Below are 12,223 nucleotides of genomic sequence, written 5' to 3'. Positions count from 1 at the left end.
CCTTCCCGGGGAGCCAGGTTGCCAACCGGGAGAGGGTTGTCTTCCTCCAGCCAGAAGATCCCTGTGGATGCACGGAGACTCACCTCACCCCCCCTACCCCGCAGAGAACCTGAGATGACTCTTCTAGCCCGAGGTCCTCAGGAATCAGTCCTAGCGGGGACCCTCCATCTGGAGTCTTCCACTCCATCTTCTCCTGATAGCCCACCCGCTACATGTGTACTAGAAGTACACTTACGCACTCAGAGCAGTTCACGCTGACAGACCCGCCACCCTCGCAAATAAGACGATCACGTCCATGTGACTTGTGCCCACTCGGCTGCACACATGTGCCTGAGCAAGGACATGCACGTCCGTCTTCACACCTGCTGGCCCACATGTCCTAACCCAGAGACAAGACACCTCTGCTCCTGCCAAGGCAAACCCCGCTTCAAAACAGTTTCCCTTCTAATTCATCGTAGGAAAATCACTAACCACAAGCAGTTCCAAAAACCATCTCTCTCTGAGAGCTCCATTCTGACGTGGGGACCAGCCACTCGCTCCACAGCAAACGGTTGACTGGAGTCAGAGTGCGAAGGGGCTGTCAGAAGTTTATGCTGCAGCCGAGCAGGAGTCCTTGGCGGCTGTCCCTCCTGGACCCTGATCCTGGGATGAGCTCAGCGCCGTGTTGGCCAAGGACATGGAACAGTAAGGGAGACTCTACCGGGCTTTGGCATCAAGTAGCCCCATGAAAGTGTCTTTGGCTGACATTGGCTGTGAGAGCGTGGGCAAGCCTTAAACTAGAAGTTTGTGCGGTTTCAACGAGGCTGTGTGTGAAAGCCCTCAGCCCAGTGGCCTGGGACACCCAGTGATAGGAGGTGATTGATCAGGAGTGGACCTCGCAGAGTGCCTGCCTTCCGTGGAATTTAGATTCTGAAGAGTCTCACTTTTAATCTTGTCTCCTCCACCTGTTGCCTGGAGATTCTGTGCAGGTGTCTCAACCTTTCTGAATGCCAACTTCTCATCCCAAGAAAAGCAACACCCCCACCAAACTCACAGAGCCATTGGAAGACTCATGTTAGTGGATCATAAGAACTTAGCCCATGCTAGGAAAGGTGAGTACTTAGAAAGACATGGTGCTTTCTGCTCCTTTTTATTCCTCTCTAAAATGAATAGCCCATGAGAAGGCAAGATAAAAGTAGCTGTTTCCCCCTTAGGGTAGAACTCTAGACAGGAAACTGGATTGGGGCAAGGAATGTGTGGCTGTTGGAGAAGAGTTCATTGCCTGTAACAGAGGTCACCGAATGGTCGTTCAGAAAAAGCCAGTCCCTAATTTCCTTTGTCACCTGGGCTGAAGGAAACCTCCCTTTGCCTGGGTTCAGTGTTTGGATCAGACTCCCCACAAAAGGGAAGGGGTTTCCACTTGAACTGAGGGCAGTTCTTCCGGAAGGGCCTTGCTTTAGGCAGCCTTTTGAGCCTGGTGAAATGGTCTAAATAGGCCTTTAGGCTTTGTTTATGCCTTTAGACCTAAGAAGGCTCTTTATGTCTTGGCTGTGTATCCTTGGGTGACTGGTTTCATCTCTCTGAATCCCTGTTTCTTCATTTTAGAAGACTGATAAGGTCATGCCTCCTCCATGGGGTTCTCATGGGACTGAGCACCCAGTGTCATGTCGAGTGGGTAGTTAACTATTGTGGTGACCTAGAAAAGAGGGGCGCCCCCGGGGCCTCTGCCTCTTCAGCCTTCTCCTTCCCGGGCAGAGCCAGTTCGTCTCAGGCGGTGCGTTAGGCTTAGCCCTGGACTCCTCCTGGGTGGAGGACTTACTAGCTGATCAGATACCAAGGATGGTTGGGAAATGAGGGCCTTAAAAAATCTTTCCAATTCCTCGAAAAGTTAAACATTATATGGACCAGAAATTCTATTTCTAGATGTATTACCCACAAAGAATGGAAAACAGGTCTAATGAAGACTTACATGTGACTATTGCTGGAGCACCATTTACTCCAGCCAAAAGGTGGAAGGAGCCCAATGTCCATGGACGGATGGATGGACAGACAAAGTGTGACATGTGGTATATGCGTAAAATGGAATAGTATTCAGCCCTGAAAAGGAAGAGTGTGGGCGCGGGCAGCAGCGTGGCCAGACACAGAAGGTCACATCTTGTGTGATTCCATTTATAGGAAATATTTAGAATGAGTGAATCCATAATGTCAGAAAATGTGCCTGTGGTTTCCAGGGGCCTTGGGAGAGAGTGAAATGAGGATACGGGGTTTCTTTGGGGGGTTGAAAATGTTCTGGGTCTAGAAAGAGGTGATGGCCGCACAGCGTCGTGAGTGCTCAGAATGCCACAGGCTTGTACACTGAAAAGTGGTTATGTTTAGGTTATAGCAGTTTTACCTGAATTAAAAAAAAGTCTTTCGCACCAACCTTTTGGCCTCTCGATGCCAGCATGAAGACAGAAGAAAAAGGAGGCAACAGATGCTGAAGCGCTGATTTAAAAAATGTGCACTGTGAGGGCAGGGACGATCTCCTCGGTCTCTTTAATGAAGACAAAGAAGGCAAGAGCTACGTAGGTGGGAAGCCACCGTTCAGCAGATAGATGGCAACTCGAGGAACGCCAGCCATCAGCTTCTCAGGAGGGGTCAGCGGCTCGGGCGTGTTTTTTTTTGAAGTCGAGTCAACACATGAAGTGTGCAAACACCGCTGCGGATCGATCCCTTTGTCCCGGCTCCCACTCGACCCTCCCCACCAGCCCTCGTCTTGGCGCGCGTCCCGTTTTCCGAACAGCAGCTGTGCACAGTTGAATAGTAAATCAGACACCCTAAAAAAACCGTTGTCTTAAAACAATGTCTCCGATTTTCCAGATATTTTATTTCTCTTTTCCTTCCCCCAGACCCTTGCCTCAGACAGCACTGGAATCGGCCCATTCAGGTTCGAGCCTCGTGCAGTTCTGCTGGGGGGTCACAAGTGGATTCCCTTTATTGCAAAGTGGTTTCAGGGCAGAACTGACAGGCAGAGTACATTTCAGGCTGCTTCTGTGCGTGGTTAGGAGATCTGTTGTTTAACAAATGCTCTTGAGCAGGGAGTGGCTGGGCGGCTAAGGTTTTCTGGGGACACATCTCCCCAGGATGAGGCCCAACATGGTAAGGATGGTAAGGATGTTGGCCCCAGCCCCTGGATTCTCACGAGCCATTCTGCAGAAAGCCCATCCTGGCAGCCCCCAGCGAAGGCTCTGCTGGTTTCCAGCTCACTGTCTAGGCTGGGGGCAAATTTACTGGGGAAGAGCCAAGGGGTTGTGGGGAGGTCTCCTCCCCAAGAGGCCGTGCCAGGCTTCGAGGCAGATCCCACCACCATGCCTGCCTAAGCACAGGCTCACAAGCCCCGGCCCTGTGGGTGTCAGCTCAGACCCCAGCTTCATGAGAGTCAGTGTTTCTCAGCCTTAACCCTGTTGGCTTTTAGGTCAGATCATTCTTTGTCAGGGGAACTATTGACATTTAGAAAAGTCAGGTGGCTTCTCAAAGTCAGGTGTCTGCTAAGCGATAGAGTGTATCAGATATTCACGTAGCAACCCCTTGATACCACCTATTGTGCATGGGCACTGCCAGCCAGCAAGTACTCATGAACACCTACAAGATGTCAGTATTCGGATAGGGTAAAGAACAAAATATACCTTGTCACTGCGGAGGGGATGGAGAATAAACTTGTAAATCAGAGTCAGAGCACTACTGGCCTTTGGGACTTGATGGCGCTTTGTTTTAGGGGCTGCTCCGTGCTTTGTACGGTGCTTAACAGCTTCCTTGGCCGTCTGTAGATTCTAGTAGCATCCCCGACATTTCACAGCCTGAAATGCTCCAGACATTGCCGGCTGTACCCAGCGCTGGGGGCGGAGTGGGGGGCAGGGGAGGTCATCCCATGCTGACAACCACTGACTTGGAATTTACGGAAACAACCTGAAAGCGAGATGGAGTGATCTGAGTCAAAGTAGAAGCCTGTCTGTCTGCCCAGAGAGAAACAGAGGTGTTCCAGAGATGACCTCGGGGAGGAATCTTCAGAGATGAGAGAGGCGAGACAGTCTGCCCTACTGAGTAGGACAGCAGTATTTCCATCAGCAATTGGATCAGGCAGTTTCTCCGAAATTACCTGATTTCATCACTGGTTTATTATCAGTGTCCCCCCATTAAGCAGTAACATCTGTGAGACCAGGCTCTCTGTCCGGCCAGTGACAATAAGATGCCAGAACCTCAAACCACGCCAGACACAGACGCCAGAGGGCAAATGGCAGGATGAATCATCCGGATCATCTTCCGCCTGTGAGACCACTGCAACTTCTGGTCCTCTTACCCTGACCCTCTCTTACTTCTCCCCCTTCATCTCCTGGCTTTTGCTCTCTCCCCTTCGGAACCAAAACATACGCATGCATGCTCAAGGTCAGAAGCAGATACAGACCCCCTCCCACAGACAGACACACATCCCCACCGCAACGCGCCAGCAGGGAATCAGAAGCAGAGACCAAAACACGTCCCTGACTCCATGTTCTGAGAACATCAGCCATCCCGAGCCCAACAGCGGGTCGCGGGCTTGCAGATCATACCAGAAACCAGCTGGCCTCTGAGCGCCTCGGCGAGCATCGCTCTCTCACGGTCGGAGGGTGCCGCAAGTTCTGTGTTCCGCCGAGAAACCGTGTGACCCTTTGCATCGGGGTACTACCCTTTACCGCCACATTTATAGAGAAAAAGAACGTGAGAAAACCACCTCCTCTGCCCCCCACCAAAGTAACTGCATAAATGACACACCCACACCAACTCTGTGGTTCTGAAGCCCATAGAAAGCAGTTCTAGTCTCTTGGCAAAAACTAGGAGAGGCTGGCAGGGGCAGGCAGAGAGGCAGTTCAGAAAACGTAATCTTTTATTTACCCAGGTGAATATGATGCTTGCTACATAAACTTGAGGGCACTCTGCTAAACACTTTATATGCTATACTATACCCAAAAGGCCGCAACTGCCTTTCCGATTGAGGACAGTGATTGGGACAGAGCAAAGCAGGCAAATAAATTTTATGTATGTACTTATTTTTAACGTGCTCTGCTAGACAGGCCGCAAGGCCTCTCTCAGGTAACACACACGTGGCAACCTAAACTAGAAAGGGACCTCTTGCTGGGAGAGAATGGGACTCTGCTTCCTCTCCTCCTGGGCTGTGACTGAACGTCTGTCCATTCAGAGGAAGTTTAGACCTGGTGGCCACTAGGCTAAATCAAAGCATCCACCTCTTTTTCCAAAATCTACATAGAGGAACTGTTAAAAATTTGGAGGCAGTATTATTGATGCAGCAATTCCAACCCCAAAGTGTATTTGAGTTGAAGGAGGAACCAGGGTGCTTACAGAATACAGAGGGCAAATCTGAGAAATGAGCGAAGTTTAGAATTCTTCCCAAACGTCAGCGGATCTCCTGTGACTCGAGGTGGTAAGATGTCTGCTGGGCTGCGTAGGCTCTGGGGAACTCCTCTTGATTTCTATAGGTTCCTCTGTTCTTCCTATTACCCCCAAATAACACTTATAATCACTAATAATTGTTTGAGCGTCATGTATGTATCTGTTTGTTCTAAATACTTTATGTGACGGTAATGTTACCCAGAATGCAATGAGGTGCTGTTGTTAACCATGTTGTACGGATCAATAATTATGACCCAGGGAGTTAAGGCAGATCTTCAACATTCACCCACCAGTAAGTGGTGACAAGGGGACTTGAATCATCCATCACAGTCAGCACTGCTTAATACCAGTGTGTCTCACTAGCTGTTCACTTTCTACCCGAGGGCACTCCCACCCTCTCCGTGGCTTCAGTCATCATGTCTGTGACAGTCATCAAGAATGTTTCAATTTCCATCCCAGCTTCAATCTGTTGCTCATGTCTGCCTGAATCACAGTGCTTCGAGCAGCCAGGCTCAATGGGGAAAAATACTGCTCGATTGGTGATGCCTGCTCTGGGTGCAGAAGTGGCTGTTGGTGGCACATATGCTACCTGTTTCCCATCCTGTCTATGTGCCTTTCAGTTTCCATTGCCAACCAGTACTTTATCTTCTGAGCTCCAAGTCCAGATTTTCAACTGCCACTGAGATACCTTGTCTCCACTGGGGTATCCCATTGGCCTCTCAGACTTCCCAAAGCTGGCTTCTTCTCTCATGGTCCCTAGTGAGGCTGAAAAATAACTGTTTACACAGATTTCAAGTTTGAAGCCTGAGAGCTGAGCTTAGCTCTTCTCTCTCCTTCATTGAATACGCTAACTGATCATATGTCTTTTCCATTCTACTTTTCAGATACTTTAAGAGTTGGCTGTGAGCTCTCACGTCCCACTCCTTGAGTCTAAGATAGGTCTCCTTTTAAACAACTGCAAGAACCAACTAACCAGTGCTCCTGCCTCCAGACCTGCCAGCTCACTGCCAAGTATTCTTTCCTGAACCGCAAACCTGGATATGTATCGTCCTTGTCCACTTTGTGACTCCCCTAAGGTCCAGACTCTTTAGCTGGCATATGAGACCAGTCTCCATGAGTTCATTTTTTTTTTTTAATGTGAATCATTTTCAAAGTTAACTTGCTGCTGTATTGCTTCTGTTTTTTTTTTTTAATGTTTGGTGGTTTTTTTGGCCGTGAGTCATGTGAGATCTCAGCTCCCATCCAGGGCCCAAACCCCGACTCCCTGCACTGGAAGGCAAAGTCTTAACCCCTGGGCCTCCAGGGGATCCCCCACCATGAGCTCTTGTGCTGACTGTTCAGATGTCTCCCTGGTTCCTCCAGAGTCATCCCATGGTGTGGCACCTGTTCTTCAGCAGTGTAGCCACCCTGCTCTACCAGCCCCTCGCCATTCATGCCTGGGTGTCCTTGCTCACACTGTTTCTCCCCCTGAGAATACTCTGCACAGTTTAGTGATTCTTTATAGGAACCTCCATGCCCTCAGTTAGCAGGCAGCACCCATCGCAGATTACCCCCCAGCTGTACGAAGTGTTGTCTGGAGGACCAGTGCAGCCATCACAAGCCATCCACAGAGCAGCTGGGCCTTCCCCTGCCTGTCCTTTCCTGAGCCTCCTTCAAAGCAGCAGCTGTTAGCATGGGATTTACAGCGCCAAGGTATCCTTCAGACAGGACCCCCATGGAAGCTGGATGGTTGAGACCCATGACCTCAGTCACCCCCCAGCAGTGTCCCCTGGCACTGCAGCTGATGGATTTTTGCACCAGCTTACCGCTTACTATTTCAGGGCACACGGCTCATGCCAGGCTCATAGCGTCTGGTGTTCATCTAAGAATGTGAGCTCCTTGAGGGCAGGGGCCAATTAGAAACATCTTTACCTTCCTGTTGTACCTGGACTTGGTATCTGGGACAAGGCAGGCAGTCAAGAATGGTTGGCCGTGGACTGAATGGAATGAACCAGGCAGTACATGAATCTGTCTCAGCATTTCCTCTATTAGCTTGGGGATCTTGGTCTGATTTTGTAACTTCTCTCCTCCTTGTTTCCCTGACCACAGAACTGGGATTAATGGTAGTACCCTATGGGGGGTTCTTCAGACTTTGTTATCGATGAGTAGCAAATGGATGGATGGATGGATGGATATTCCTGCTGATGAATAAGTGGATTAACAGATAAATAAGTTATTTAATGGATTCATTTAATACATGTGTAATTACAAAGAAATGTCCTTCCATCACTGCCAAAAACCACCAGCAGCCACACACTAAATACAGTCACCCAACCACAAATGGTCCCCCAGCAAACAATCAACTGACAGCAACTTTTGCAGGCCTAGGGATGGCATGAAGCCTCCCTGTGGGCACTCTTTTTACCAAATACCCTTCCCAAAAAGAAGAGGGCAGGGAAGTGGGGATGAGAGAGGAAGGAGAGGAGCGATGGTAGGAGTGCACACATGCCCACAGGCTCAGAGAAACGGCTCAACGCCGAGCCATCCTGTTGCTTTACCCTAAGCCTCTGCCCTCACGCGTGCCTCCCCGGGAACAGTGTTCAGGCCTGAGGTTTTCTCTTGCAGAAGAAGGTGGTGCAGACAGGATCTTGAGCTCCCAGTCACTCTGCTTCTAAGTTAATCTGTCATCTCGGTAATGCTCGTGTGTGAAGAAGGCAGGAAGGTGGAGAGAGACACCCCTGAGTGCTTCCTCTCTGACCTGTTAGAGGTCATTCCTCATCTGCCTTGGATCTTGCCTGTCACCAAGAGACCTAACGCACTCTGAAAACCCAGCTCTTCCTGTCGGGGCGCTCTGCGGACCCCCAAGACTTCTCTTTGGCCCCTCCCGGCTCGGCCGTATCAGCTGAGTAATCTCCCCCAGCGTTCTGACACACAGCTGCAAGAGATGAAAACTGTACTGTTGATAGATGAAACTTTGGATAAGATTACATGGTTTTGAATATCTTGATGACATATTTGTCTGAAAAGTCTTTTAGAGGACGGCCTAATATAAATGCGCGGAAATGTTTCTAATGACTAGCATTTGTCTACAGACTTCGTTGGAGAAATTAGCATTCATGTGTCTTTGGATGTCATTTGCATTTGTATGTGGGGACCAACTTTTGAATAATCATCTCTTCCAGCCCAGAAGTGTTAACTATTTACTCTGAACACAGGCTGGTTTCCTTCTCAGGCTATCGAGCTGGGTCTGTGGTGTCCAGAAATAGGGTAATGATGTAACGGGCATGTATCCCACGGCTCTGAGACCACTGGAACCTTCTAAGGAGTCCTCAGACACCTTTTGCCCTAGCAAACATTTCCTTGGCTCCGCTGCTTTCTGGCCTCCTCCACCTCGCTGTTGTAATCACCTTCCCTCATCCCAAGCAGCCTGTTCTTTCTGCAAACTCCAGACCTGCAAGGGCCAAGGTTGAGACCTCTCTGGCCACGAGTCTGCTTGGGATTCTCCCCAGGACAGCACAGGTTCCGCTGAAAGGCCACGGAAAGGAGTCAGTGTGTGCAGACAGCTTGGGTGCCATTCCCTTCTGTGGTTTTGTAGCGGTCCTTTGGCTGAAGTCCAGGGTAACTGTCCTGGCCCAATTTTGCAGTAAGCAGGAGGAGAAGGAAACGTCTGGATAAAGCCACGCAGAGCGAAGTTCTCACAAAGCCCTCATCTGCTCTGGGATGTCCAGGAAGAAAATTAACCTCTGTTGGCATCCATTTTTGCATCCATAATTTGGGGAGGTAATTCCACCAACTACCCAGAATTAAGAAGACAAGAGCAGGTCATGCCTCTGAAATGCCAGGACTTGGCACCTAGTAGACACTCAGTGCCTGGCTCTTTTCTATTCTGGCAGCTCACTATTTCCTAACATACCATTGGCAACAGCATGAAGGCTCCTGATGGAGATGTTTGCAAAGAGCAAAAAAGTGATGCTCTGGCTTCAGCGTGAGATTCATTTGGGAGAGTTTCGCAGAAGGAGCTTCTGTTTTGGGGGAGCTGAATGGCTTCGAGGGTCATTCTCTGCGTGAGCTCTGGGTCTCCAATACCATGCCCCTGTGCACGTTCGTTCTCCGAGGGCTTTCCCGTCCATGTCAGAAGTAACCCCAGCCTGTTCTGCCTCGGGGGTAACTCTGCAGGCAGGAGGCTCAAGGTCAGATGAGGCCCACTGCAGCCTCTCCTCTGGGGCTCCGCACCTTCCACAAAGCAGGTGTTTGGTGACTGCCGGGTACATGAATGGGTGTGGCTCTGTGAATCCTGGCTGCCCCACGTGGCCTCCTCCTAGACTGTGCAGCAGGAATATCAACAGTCTGCGTCTCCAAGAGACAAGTGTCTCTAATAATAAATGAACTGCAGGGGCAGCGACAGGCCTAACATTTCTGGAGCCCTCGGTCAAGGCCAGACTCTGTGCCGTGTGCAGTCCAGGGCTGTCTAACGTTGACACCCTCTGGGCCACCACCAGCTGTCCCCTCCCATCCCAACAAAAACTTGGATGGAGGATGGGAAGAGATGGCTTGGAAACCCTGGGAGGATGAAGCCAGGATGCCAGCCTCCAGGCTGCTCGGTGTGCTATTTCTTCCACTCAGTCTCTGTTTTGTTGTAAAGCATAAGTAGCTCCTTTCAGGCATCACCCTCTCTTCGAAATATCCCCCCAAACCCCCAGGTTTGGGGGATCTGTGTTTCCATACATGACCACATGCAACCTTTTAGAGACTCTGAGAACTAGGAGATGAAAGATGACCCCTGCAAATAATTAGGAATGGCAGCACTGTCAGACTGGAAGTGAATGAGCAAAGTTCAGCTGTTCCCATGATAACAACTGATTTGCCGTCAATGCAAAATAACGCTGGGGTCGGGGGGTGGGTGGGCGACCTGCTTTGCTGACACCCAGGGCCCGTGCCCTGACTGAGATTCGGCTTGGCGCCGGGCCTGGGGCGTTCCAGCTTACATGTCACAGGACACGTGTTATTCCTGTCCTAAGCTCAGACTTGCTTGTCTGTCTGTCCACAGCCTGGAAATCTCTGGGAGGACAGGGCTCGGTGCTGAGATGAAGATGCTCAAGACACGTCCACGGGATGAGCAAACGTGCTCGCTTCCGAGGTCCTCTCCACCCGCCGGCGTGTCCCAGCCTACAAACGACTGTTCTCGCACGCTGGGGTCTCTCTCCATCCCCCTCTCTCTCTGTCTGTCTCCCACTCTCTCCATCTCTGCCTTTGTCTTTTTCTGTCTGTCTCTGTCTGTCTCTCTGTTTCTCTCAGAATGGTGCTAACAAGGAGGGAGGGGTGGAGGATTGAAACCTGCTCCGTCAAAATTATTTGATCTGTTTCCATCTTTCCGTCGGGCCCCAGTGAACACCCCATGAGCTCTCTGCTGCCATGTTAATATCCCGGGAGATGCTATCTGGTGGCCCACATCTCATGCCAGAGGCAACACCCGCTCCCAAAGAATCCCAGCCCGCGTCCCACCCTTCTGAGAGAGGCAGAGCCCATCTCCCTTGACGCCTGTGTGGCTGAGGCGGTTTTTTCTTGAACTCTGCACCTTGGGAACATTTTTATGTGCCTCTTGCCAAACCTGAAACTTGATGTTGGGATTGTTGGTGATCCTCCAAGAGGCCGGGCCTCCAGTTCAGGCACCAGAACACACCTGGCCACTCCCAGAAGCTCTTTTCCCAAGTGCCAGGAAGCTGCACCTCGTCTTCGGGGTAGGAGCAGCTTGGGAGAATGGCCCAGAATCTTCCAGAATCACTTTCATTCTGTTATCTTGAAACAAACACATTAACCTGCAGATGTGGCTACTGGGTGTAGCCTCTATTGAGACTGAATCAATTGGCCCCCAGTGCAAACACATCGTTAAATGAATATGCACGTAACATATTCACTTATAATTGATGTGTTTGCACGCTTTTCCCTGTCTTTTGCCACTCACCCTTTGTTTTAAATATCACTGACCGCCTGCCGACCATGCCACTCCTCCATGCACTATTATTGAGACATGGAGTGATTTAAAGAAACACATATAAACATCTCCCTCTGACACACTGTTCGTTCCACCCGAATCCCTTTAAGGAGACGTATATTCCTATGGTTTAGATCATGTAAGTTACTTTTCCATGCATTGTCTTTTCTAATATTTATTTATTTGGATTTATTTGGCTGCGCAGGGCTGTGGTTGTGGCACTTGGAATCTTTAGTTGCGGTGTGTGACCTCTTAGTCTCGGCACGCGGGATCTGGCTCCCCGAGCAGGAACCGAACCCGGGGCCCCCTGCGTTGGGAGCGCAGAGTCTTAGGCACTGGGCCACCAGGCAAGTCCCTGGATCATATACTTTATTAATGAAAAAGGCACAGTGAGAAAACTGGCTCTGCGTGTTCATCTGCAGAGGGTAACTCTGCGGGGAGGGGTTTAAGAGGAGGCACGACTGAGACTATTTCTCATCTTCCGTCAGGACATTCAATGCCTGGGCCGGATGGTGAGGATGGGTGGGCAGTCAGGCGCCGAGTATGAAGGCAGAGCTCACCGCAGCCAAGGGGCCGTATTCTACACAGGAGCCCCATCCTCAAGGGGTCCGCAGAAGCTTCTGGAACATTCGCTGGTGGAGATCACTGTGGGCACACAAGGGGCCAGGGGAGGGGTGTCAGCAGCTTCTTTCCCGATTCAGTTTTGTGTCCCTGTTGAGCTCCACCTCCTCTCCCACCCCTGCTCTATCCCCGCCAGGTCCATGCTCTGCTTCTCTCTTCTTGCGTCTAGGCTCCAGGAGGCAGAGATGAGCATGTGGGCGAGCTCCCCAAGCCCGCTGGGTTCCATGT

General features: G+C 50.5%; 1 long non-coding RNA gene across 1 annotated transcript in view; it reads left to right on the top strand.

The window, feature by feature from the left end:
* LOC101902700 (uncharacterized) overlaps positions 1 to 11,151 on the top strand; it is a 116,223-nt gene extending 105,072 nt beyond the window's left edge. Inside the window, exon 6 of the long non-coding RNA XR_001502288.3 lies at positions 10,430 to 11,151. This is a non-coding gene — a long non-coding RNA (uncharacterized lncRNA). The remainder of the gene's footprint in view (positions 1 to 10,429) is intronic.
* Positions 11,152 to 12,223: the final 1,072 nt, after the last annotated feature.

Source organism: Bos taurus, chromosome 18, assembly GCF_002263795.3.
Source record: "Bos taurus isolate L1 Dominette 01449 registration number 42190680 breed Hereford chromosome 18, ARS-UCD2.0, whole genome shotgun sequence".
In the NCBI taxonomy this organism is placed as follows: domain Eukaryota; kingdom Metazoa; phylum Chordata; class Mammalia; order Artiodactyla; family Bovidae; genus Bos; species Bos taurus.
Note: the sequence above shows the minus strand (reverse complement) of the source record. Positions and strands in the feature narration are given on the sequence as shown.